This window comes from Chiloscyllium punctatum, chromosome 35, assembly GCF_047496795.1.
Source record: "Chiloscyllium punctatum isolate Juve2018m chromosome 35, sChiPun1.3, whole genome shotgun sequence".
Taxonomy (NCBI): Eukaryota; Metazoa; Chordata; class Chondrichthyes; order Orectolobiformes; family Hemiscylliidae; genus Chiloscyllium; species Chiloscyllium punctatum.
Genome location: NC_092773.1, coordinates 49,696,878 through 49,708,402, shown reverse-complemented (window position 1 = coordinate 49,708,402; position 11,525 = coordinate 49,696,878). Strand labels below are relative to the sequence as shown.

Genomic DNA, 11,525 nt, shown 5'->3' with positions numbered 1-11,525 from the left:
GTCTTTAGATTGAATAACCAGACGTCTCGTTGATCACAGTTAATAACTTCAAACAGGTCAATCTCAAGAATGTGTTACTAGAGTAGTAAATAGAAATGTCTTGTCTGAATAGAGGTCCAAACATCTTTGACCAACAAAGGTGGCTCGCTTTGAACAGAAGGGCAGTGAAATGACGCCACGCGTCCCAGCAGCTTCGGATTCAGTTGATCATTAAGACATTACCACAGACGTTCAATCTGCCTTCTTCATACGAAACCCATGGAAAGCGAGAGGTCCAGAAGAGGTTTCCGGCCGTGTACTCACATGCTACACAAAGTCTGAGAATTCACAGACATCATTAACCTCTTTTTAATACGGCCTGATAATTCCAGATACTTCAATAAAGCTAGTGTCAAAACAAAAGTCATACACTGCACTTCACCGACAACCACACAGTAGCTCTGACATCCATAATTATGAAATGATTCGAAAGGCTGGCCTTCCGGATTACCTTGATCCCATGTAATTCACCCACCGGTCCAATATATCCATTACAGCTGTAATCTTGCCAACCCAACGCTAACGTCCAGAGGTCTGGACAAGAATGACACTGATGAAGCAGAGGAATCGACATTTCGGTCAAAAGCACTTTTTCAGGAAGGACTAATATCCAAAATGTCGATTCCCGAACTCCCCGGATGCTGCCTAACTTGCTATGCTTTTTTTAGTACCACAGTTTCGGCTCTGCCCCCCATCATCTGCAGTCCTCACATTCTCCCAACAAAGATACTGGTATCAGCTTCTACTTACTGACTTAAGTTCCACCTTCAATACCATAATTCAAAACAAGCTCAACTCGAAACACCGGGATCTAGATCTCTACTCCTGCCTCTCCAGATGGATTCTCGACTTCCACACTTACAGGCCACAGCCAGTGAGTATGAACGATAATGCCTTCTCTGTGATAATCCTCAATACCTGTGCGCCGCAAGGCATACGCAGGACTGTGCAGGCAAGCTCCGCATGAATTCCAGTGCCAAATTAGTAGCTTGTGAACCCGCTGTGCAGACCGGATCTCAAACAACGACGAGACCGAGTATAGGAAGGAGATAGAGTGCTTAGCAGGACAGTGTCAAGACTGTGTCATGCCTTTTTCCAGTACATTGTTTCATCAAACAATCTGTTGCCTGATTGACTGTGTAAACGAGAAGTAAAAAGCATAGTTTGGAAATATCAAAACTGAAAGAGTAAGGAGGAACCTCGTGAACACATGTCACTATCTATTTGAATCTGAGAATACAGTGCTGGCTCAGACCACAGTCAGATCTATGCAAACACTTGGCTTAGCTAGTTCCAACTCTCCCCGATTGAATCTCTGATCCCATTCCAGGCCATTGATCTCCGTGCGACAGTAAAACCCCTTGATTTAAAAAGATGCATCATTGGTTGTGAAGGTCTACAATGGGCAGGATGTGTTTGAACAAATGCCAGGCATTGAAGCTAGTCCTGATTTCTAACAGGTGGATGAGCTTATGAACGGACGTGCATTATGTTGTTGCTCTATCGTAAAAGGAATGGGCTGCTCAGTTATACAACGAAGCAGACTCAAAACGAACCGTATCAAAGGGAATTCTGAGTGAGGACTCAGTTGAAAATTTTGTCAGGACTGGAGAATCTAAAGTAGATCTTTACAGATTAGTGAGGATTTTAATATCTGTGTTCAATCAGCAAGTAGAGATCACTGGGAGTGGCCGATCTGTGCGATTTTGTTGTAATTCAGCTATTAAGGCTCGATGCAGGAAAATAAATACAACAAACTTTTTTTCAATAACTGGTACTCACGCCTGTTTATAAAGTGGTCCACAAAGTGTAACAGGACACAATGTGTAAAAGAAACATAATGCAGTGAGTGTACATATCACTGGTGTACGTTACTTACGTCATAAGTCTCCTGAAGTAATGAAAAACCTTTGCCTTTAAACAAAACCTAACGGCAGAGACGACCTTCACTGAATACATGGAGATGGTGCTAATACAGTAAACATCAGTCATTTCGGGGTAAAGTATTTGCTGGTGTAGCACGAGTGTTTGTTCACAAGGTGCCAGATAAAAACAAACTATTTTGTACCTGTACGGTCCAAACGCTAACAGAAAGGGTAAAGCGTTTTTCTCCACTGCCATTTTGCTTAAAATGAGAAAAACAAGCTGAATTTACATTCGTAATCCTTGCTCACTTAATTTATTTGGGTGTGTCTTGTCAAGGGAAGAACTCTGGCTTGGTAAAAGGGCAAATTGTTTTTCACAGTCTCCAGGATTCTGAGTCTAGAATGCTAAACCCTAAAAGTTAAACTATTGGGACACATTAACCCTTGGGAACGGGCACACAGCAGAGAGTGGTAAGGTTTCACTCACAGTTGGCAGAACCTGGGCAGAGTGCAGCGATTGTCACCAGGTATTTCTTACAATTCATTTAACATTTGAGATACCTCTCGAAAGGGATGTTTGGGAATTTTTGCAAACATCTGACCAGTGATCATCTGAATTTACTGTAACACAAAGCCTGTTGGAACCACCCGTGAGTGTAGCTTTAACAAACAGGGAAAACTAACAGGCATCAATTATGATTCTCGGGGGAATAAGGGGAGACTGGGGCTTTTTAGAGGTAGCAGGCTATTTACTCTCCGTCACTGAACGTAGTTGAACAGACGAAAATTCACTGACAACGATGGAGAAACCTAGTCCACTCATTTTGCAAACTTAATTTTCTGTATCGATGTGTATTCTACTGTCTGGAAAAGCAAAGATAGCATTTTCAGAAGGGTTGTTTAATTCGGCTTGCTTCTCATTCCATTTCTTTAGATTGCGTTACAATGGGAGATTCAGGATTAAACGTGTTCTTTATGTCTCTAAGAAATCCAGACTGTAGGAAACAAAAATTGCCATAACTCCCTGATTGAATGTGTATTTTTAATAACTGAATGTTTGTCAATTAGAATCATTACTGATATCAAGCGCAGAGCTATCAGCATTCACTGGGATTTGTTCTTATTATGCTTTTATTATCTGATTCTCTTTCGTCTTTGTATCTTATCCTCAGACTCTACAACAATGGTATCATGATGTTTGTGTTGAGGAGCTTGCCTCGACTCTCGGGAGAAACCAGTCGCTGAAGGATCTGAACTAAGGTAATAATAAACTGGGAGATACAGAAGTGAACCTACCGTTTACGGTTCTGAATAACTCGAATTGCAAAATACAGGCACTTGATTAAATGCCAGGTTAACTCAAAATGTTAAAATAACTGTTGTTCTACCTTACAGGACAGTTGTGTTATGAAGTCGAAGCCACGTACTGAAAGCTTTACAGAAAGTAAAAGCTGGCAAAGCGTCCATGTCGCAAAATGTGATGGAATATTTAAAGATGTAACATTTTGGCTGTTCCTTTGGTATTGACTTGGTTTCACAGTAGGGCGAATTCAGCCTATCAGTTGAAATTAAGTTCCAAAATAATAAACCTAACTGATTTTCACTTTTACTGTTTTGAAACATCGAACCATTGAGACAATCCGATGTTTAGGGTACAAAAAGCAGGAATTTTGTGCAGTTCGCCAAAGAAGAGCTATCATTGTCATGCAGACTGCCCGCAACCCTTCTCTCGAAAAGGTAACTTTTTCTTGCAAAAACAGTGTTCAGAAGAAGACCGAAGACGAGCCAGGGACATCTGCAAATAGAGGAATTTCGACACTCGAAGACGACACCTGTGATATGGTTTTGAAAACTGATTTGCTGCAAATTTATTAGGGCTTTATTGGATAGTATGTTGCTATGTGATGGGAGGTAGATAGCAAATCTTTGAGAGAAAGAAGTTTTACATCTGTAGAAAGTTTTTTCATGGAGTTAAAGAATAAAGTTGCTCGTTTTGTTTGAAAATACTGGAATTTGGGTTGGTGTCTGTCTCTCATGCTTTTACAGATTACGGGGTAAGTTAAGCTTTGTGTTGATTTTCATTCAAAAAAAGAGTTAACCCCATGTGAAAACACTTTGGGGGTTCATGTCGTGGGCAGGTTGGGACAGATCCAGTCTGAGATTTGGACAGATTTGAAATGATCCTGGCAATTCCTGGTGGGAAAGATCCTGGTGGGAAAGATCCTGGCAAATGTAAACGCTTGCCGATTAGTGTCCTAGATCTTTAAATAAAACTTAGACGAGACAATTTGTTTTTTTTTCTCACTGTTATTTGTCGATAGTTGAATTAACAAGTGAGAGACATGGTTCCTAAACTTACTGAAGAGTTTGTGGGGTTTGGAAATGTTTCCAGAAGTTGCCAAGAAAGTTCAGAAAGAAAAGAAAAGACCATCATTTTAGAATTCACAATGAGGTTATTTTGGGGTTTAAAGCAAGGAGAAAAAGTAAAGCTAAAATTGTCAGGGAATTACTCAAACACTTATGTGTGTCAGAGAAACAGAAAAGAACAGCGCACTTTACAATAGAGGAAAATGGAGTGAGAAGGTAAACAAAGAGAGGGAGGAAAAAGACAGACAGAAAAAGGTTCTCATCTGAGTGAAGAGAGAGAATAAAGGGAGAGAAAAGGGAGTGATAAAAAAAAGTGAAGAGAATGTTCGAACTGCAGAAGTTGCAACTTAATCAGGAAAGTCAAATTAACAGTATACATAGAACATTGAAAAATACAGCACAGTACAAGCCCTTTGGCTCTTGATGTTGCGCCAATCCAAGCCCATCTAACCGACACTAGCCCTCTATCCTCTATCCAATGCCCGTTTAAATGTCCATAAAGAGGGAGAGTTCACAACTGCTACTGGCAGGGTATTAGATGAACTCATGACTCGGTGAGTAAAGAATCTACCCCTAACATCTGTCCAATAACTACCACGCCTTAATTTAAAGCTATGCCCCCTCATAATACCTGACTCCATACGTGGTCATGGATACAACAGAAGAGACAAGGTGGTGAATGCAGAGTTATACTAAAATGTTAGACAATGCACAATAGACAATAGGTGCAGGAGTAGGCCATTCTGCCCTTTGAGCCTGCACCGCCATTCAATATGATCATGGCTGACCATCCTTAATCAGTATCCTGTTCCTGCCTTATCTCCACAACCCTTGATTCCACTATCCTTGAGAGCTCTATCTAACTCTTTCTTAAATGAATCCAGAGACTGGGCCTCCACTGCCCTCTAGGGCAGAGCATTCCATACAGCCAACACTCTCTGGGTGAAGAAGTTTCTCCTCATCTCTGTCCTAAATGGTCTACCCCCTATTTTTAAGTTGTGTCCTCTGGTTCGGCATTCACCCATCAGCAGAAACATGTTTCCTGCTGCCAGAGTGTCCAATCCTTTCATAATCTTATAAGTCTCAATCAGATCCCCTCTCAGTCTTCTAAACTCAAGGGTACACAAGCCCAGCCACTCCAGTCTTTTAGTGTAAGGTAATCCCGCCATTCCAGGAATTGACCTCGTGAACCTACGCTGCAATCCCTCAATAGCAACAATGTCTTTCCTCAAATTTGGAGACCAGAACTGCACGCAGTACTCCAGGTGTGGTCTCACCAGGGCCCTGTACAGCTGCAGAAGAACCTCTTTGCTTCTATACTCAATCCCTCTTGCTATGAAGGCCAGCATGCGATTAGCCTTCTTCACTACCTGCTGTACCTGCATGCTTACCTTCATTGACTGGTTTACAAGAACACCCAGATCTCTTTGTACTGCCCCTTTACCGAAATTGATTCCATTTAGGTAGTAATCTGCCTTCCTGTTCTTGCCACCAAAGTGGATAACCATACATTTATCCACATTAAGCTGCATTTGCCATGCATCTGACCACTCACCTAACTTGTCCAGGTCCCCCTGTAATCTCCTAACATCTCTCTGGCGGCACGGTGGCACAGTGGTTAGCACTGCTGCCTCACAGCGCCAGAGACCTGGGTTCAATTCCCGCCTCAGGCGACTGACTGTGTGGAGTTTGCACATTCTCCCCATGTCTGCTTGGGTTTCCTCTGGGTGCTCCAGTTTCCTCCCACAGTCCAAAGATGTGCAGGTCAGGTGAATTGTTCATGCTAAATTGCCCGTAGTGTTAGGTAAGGGGTAGATGTAGATGTGGGGGTATGGGTGGGTTACGCTTCAGCGGGGCGGTGTGGACTTGTTGGGCCGAAGGGCCTGTTTCCACACTGTAAGTAATCTAATCTTCATCACATTTCACCCTGCCACCCAGCTTAGTATCATCAGCAAACTTTCTAATGTTATTGCTAATGCCATCTTCTATATCATTGACATACATTGTAAAAAGCTGTGGTCCCAGTACTGATCCCTGCGGTACCCCACTGGTCACTGCCTGCCATTCCGAAATGGAGCCATTTATCACTACTCTAATGTTACAACATGTTGATCAGAAAAATATAGAAACCTTCTTTTTTTTGTTTCAAAAGTTAGTTAGGCAGGCAGGATGGTCAGAGGACTTATGGTAATGCTTGCTTGGAAGAAACTAATAGGCAGAGGTAATGAGTTATTATCAGTGTTGTCAAAAGACGGGCCAAGAGATTATGCAGACGTCAAACAGGCTATTTTGATTGCTCTGACTTGGTACCGGAAGTGTCTTGACAGCGAATCAGAAGCACAAAGAAGGAATCAGGTCAGACTTATGCTGAGTTTGCAAGAATTAAGCTTTGCAAATTTGACAGATGGATGTGGGCCTTAATCCTATGACGCTTGATTAGAGATTCTTCTGCTGGAGGATTTTAAAAATACCCTTCCAGATCTCATTAGAATTGAAATGGATCAATAGAATATTTAATAACTGAGACGTGCAGTAGAGTGGCAAAGTCAGACAGAAGTGATTGGTTAATGGGATTACAGCAGAAAGGCGAAACAATAAAAGATCTTTATGCTGATGCATGCTCATAAAAGGAGACAGAGAATATTGTGGAGGTTATTTTATCAAAGACAGATTCTTAAGACAAAAATGGAGACACGGCAGGTTAGTGCAGAGAAGTAATGGGCAGAAGTGCACCAGAAAGTGTTGCTGGTAACATGCAGACAGGAAGTGCTATGGGAAGGACATGAACTACCTGTAGGAAGTGACCTAGGTGTACAGAAGACTCAGGCAAAAGTACGAAAACGGTTCTATTGGCTTGGGATACAAAAGGATGTGGTTAACTTTTGTGATACGTATTATACATGCCAACAGGGAGGTAAGCCACAGTCAGTACTAAAAACCATCACCTTTGTTGCCAATTCCCGCATTCGAAGATCTTTTCACATCGGTTATGGTTGATTGTGTAGGGCCCGTCCTGAAAACTAAAAATAGGGTCGTACTTGCTAACCATCGTGGAAGTCTCTACCAGATTTCCGGAGGTAATTCCATTACGGAGCATTAAGACAAAAAGGGTGAGAGATGAGTTAGGAGCTTTCTTCACGAGTTATGAGCGACGTGAAGAGATTCAATCAGACTCAAGTTCTAATTTTACTGCCAGGCTTTTTAGGGAAGTCAAGGATCGCTTAGTTATGCAGCACTTTATATCAAGTGCCTATCCTGAACCCAAGGGCACTTAAGAAAGGTGGCATCAAACCCGTAAGGCCATGTTGAGAGCATCCTATCCCTGTACCAGAATGTTTTGGATAAACATGTCCCATTTGCACGATCTACCATTAGAGATGCCCCACGCTAATCTACTCAGTTTACTTTATTTGAGTAAATATTTGGACTCGAAGTGAGAATCCCTTTGTAATTGATTAAAATGAGATTAACAGGACCAAGGTTGGAGATCTCACACTCGGATTTTGTCTCTGAGGTGAGGGGGAGATTGAATTGGTTGGTGAGTTAGCGAAACACCACCTGAAGAGGGTAGATCCAAAATCTGAAATTCCGATATTTTCCCGTGGAGATGACGTATTCGCATCATTACGAGTGACAGGATATTCCTTCAAGGCCAGATTTAGTGGTCCCTATCAAATTGAGAAGCAGTTGATTCGAGTGAACCATCTGGTAAAAATGCCAGATTGTAAATAAAACCTTTATCGGGTATGTCCTGTGAATATTTTGAAACGTTCTGATAACAGGGAGAAGGAAATGGAAAAAAAACAGGAGCTAGTTACTGCCCCTCAGAGTGAGGAATCAAATCTAGATGTTATGGAGGTTGATGTGCCTCCAAATGTATTAAACACTGAGGAGGTACGCAGGAGTGGGATAGGTTAGTAAGCTGCCTGCCTCAGGGGCAAAGAACACTGTTGAAAGGTTTCTTACAACACTATGAGGACATATGTAGGAATCAGATGGGGAGGAATATGCTACTGTGAATGAGGGAGATGTAGGGAATGCAGTTCCGATAAAACCGCACCCTTCCCAGCTTAATCCTTTCCAAGTCCAACAGGTCCAGTAGGAAGTCAAGGCCATGCTCAAAAGTGAGATTGTCGAACCAAGTCAGAGCAAGTGGGGTTCGCCGATTATCGTTGTTCCAAAACCTGAGAGGACTCATCAAATTTGTGTGGAGTATCAGAAGGTGAATGCTGTAATATTAGCGGACTCATACACAACATCGAGATTGCAGGACTATACAGAGAGAATTGAAATTGCAGTTATCTCTCCAAGTGGGGCTTACTGCGTGGCTATGGCACAGGTACCTTTGTCAGAGAATGCAAAAGAAACCTCTATGCTTGTAACCCCCAAATGGACTGTACCAATTCAAAGTGATGCCCTTTGGAATGAAGAACAAACCCGCCACATTCCAAAGGCTCATCAACAGAATTGAAGTTTGGTTAAAAAAAAACTGTGCAGTCTATTTGGACGATGTATTGATCGTGAATGAGCACTCGGAACATCACGTGATACAATTGGAAGAACTCTTTGACCTATTGATAGAAGGAAAATGGTGATAAACTTAAACAAAAGTGAATTCGCAAATTCAGTCATGGAAGAGTGACCCCAAGGAATGCAAAGACGACGGCCATCGACAAAACACCACGGCCAACCTCGGAGAAAGCGGTGCTTTGATTTTTGGGATTGAGCAGATTTTATCGAAAATGTGTTCCAAACTTCAACAACCTCGTGGCAATGTAAACAGATTTGTTGAAGAAGAACACACACTTTAGTTGGACAGAAGAATGCCAGGAGACATTTGACAATTCAAATGCAATATTAATCTTTGAAAGATGCCAGCGAAATAGGCAGTAGAGTTGTACTGCTACAGGAAGATGATGAGGGAATTGAACTGCCAGTTGGTTACTTTTCAATGAAACTCCACTACAAAAAATACTCTAAGATCGAACAAGAACTATTGAGTTAGGTCCTGGCCTGACAACTTTTAATGTTTATGTCACGAACAATGTGTTGGAAATGGTTGTGCACACGTATCAAAATGTTCTTACATTTCTGGAATACTTTAAAGACAAGAACATGAGAGGATAGTTGGAGTCTTAAGTTACAGGCGTTTACTTTAAAAATCGTCGTTCAGTTTGTAAGAATGTCCCAACAGATGCATTATCGTGGATGTAACCGATGTAGTATAGATGAGATTGGCATCTGTTCAATGTTTTATATATATGTGGAGAGAAGTCAATATGAACTTAGATTAAAACATATGTATGTCATAGTAATGTGGTTATTGCATAGAAAAGAAAATGAAGGATTGTTTTCATTATGATGGTTCGTTTTCTTTCTTAAGGGCAGAGGTATTATGAACTTGATGGTGTGTACTGTACCATTAAGAGAGAATTAAACATAGCATCGCCTTAACAAGTAAGGGGGTGTGCTGATTTTTTTTAAAATGTAGCAATTGGCTATGGATCAAACAGCTGGAGCTGAGATGCTATATTACACAACAAATGTGAATTTGACCAATCAGTTTAAATCCAAACGAATTTGAATTTTATTATTTTGACGACTTCAAACTAATGAGATGATCATTTTGGGGCATTAAAATCGTTCTCTGAAAGTTATCTTTTCAAATCAAATCTATGCAGCAGAACACTGAAGAAATGGCGACACAGGAAAACCGACAGAGGAAGATACAAAAGGAAGACACAGCCTAATGGTTTTGAAATTCGATTTTCTTTTTGTACAACTTAATTGAGGAGTTTTATAGGATCGTTATATTGTTGTAGAGTGGGAGATAGATAGATCAATCATGCAAAGTAGGCTTAAGTGTAATTGTTCTCGAATATTCCCTATCTTTTTCTTGCAGTTAGAGAAAATCTCCGTTTTGTTAATATTGGGATTTAGTCGTTCTTCTCCAGATTACGAGGTGAGGTGAGCTTTTCTGTGAGTTTGGTGTAAAGTTAGCCGAAGGGTTTACCCCGTGTCATGATAGGAAGTTCCTGGACTTTTTTCATATTCTTCTAGTATCCATTAAGTATGACTCTAACCGATTACGTCTTTATTAAAACTTTCAACCTACCATACCAAGAATCAATCTGGAACATTCATTGTGCTCGTTCAATAATTGGAGTCTGTCAGGTTGAATAGATGAAGTTATGCCTCGTCAGCCGATATGACAATGCAATGAATCATGTAATAACTGTAATTGCCACTCACGACTTCGTCTTGTATTTATAGACACCTCAGATCAATCAGAAGAACATTTTTCAATCTTCAAATATGTTATTTGATAAGGACAGCATTTTACTGATGACAATTTCCAATTGTTTTATCTATTTATTAAATGGTCTCTTTAATGACAATTATTTACTAATTATGCTTAATTAGCGATTGTTAACTCATTACTTTTAAACTTTAGCTAAAATACAGTTGTTTCCCCAGCAGGTTGCCGCTAAAGCCTTTTCGATTCAAACAAATCACAAAACGAAATTCTATAATTGTAGTGCCATTGATCTCTTATAATTGTTTTCAAATTTCATGTCCTTAACACAGTAATGGTTGGACGTTATCTTCTGAGATTCATTTAAGGACAGTCGCATGTATTCAATAGAGTGCAAAAAGAGACGATTCACACATATTGTCAGTGCTGATTCGTGAAAAGAGCATCATCAACCAGTGTCAAACTTCGTTTTTATTTGTACCCTTCTACATTATTTCAATCAAAATAATCATCCAATGACCGATTGAATAACTCGGTTGAACATGCATCCTAGTCACTTTGATACCATAAACACTTGCTGGATGAATTAAAGGGGATCCCCAATTCACATTTGTTTCGTTTCAGGTCACTTAATTGCATAGCATTTGGGAGTAAATGCAGTATATTCAGCCCATATATCTGCTTAGTCTTTCTCTATATACACTGTAGTCAGCAGGAGACATACGTTATGTGGAAATGAATATCTCTGTGAGTGAGTGAGAGTGTGTGCAAGTGAAGGTACGTTTAAGAAAGTACGGCTGAGATTGTTGGTACCTGAGTGAGAAAAGCGAGAGTGTGTAAGTGAGTGTGTATGTCTCAGCAAGGGTGACAGTAAGTATCTGGGAAAAATGGCAAGAAGATTTGAAAGATTAGCTGTATGAATGTGTGAGAAAACGATTGAATGAAATGGAAGAAGGAACCTTGTGATGAACAGCAATTATCAACTGGTGAAGTCATTG

The 11,525-nt window shown here is 40.7% G+C and overlaps 1 long non-coding RNA gene across 1 annotated transcript; it reads left to right on the top strand.

Moving 5' to 3' along the window:
• The first annotated feature begins 524 nt into the window (after nt 1-524).
• Nucleotides 525-3,888, top strand: LOC140459848 (uncharacterized). The gene is made up of 3 exons (XR_011953882.1): nt 525-913; nt 3,077-3,164; nt 3,300-3,888. It is a non-coding gene; the product is annotated as an uncharacterized lncRNA (long non-coding RNA).
• Nucleotides 3,889-11,525: the final 7,637 nt, after the last annotated feature.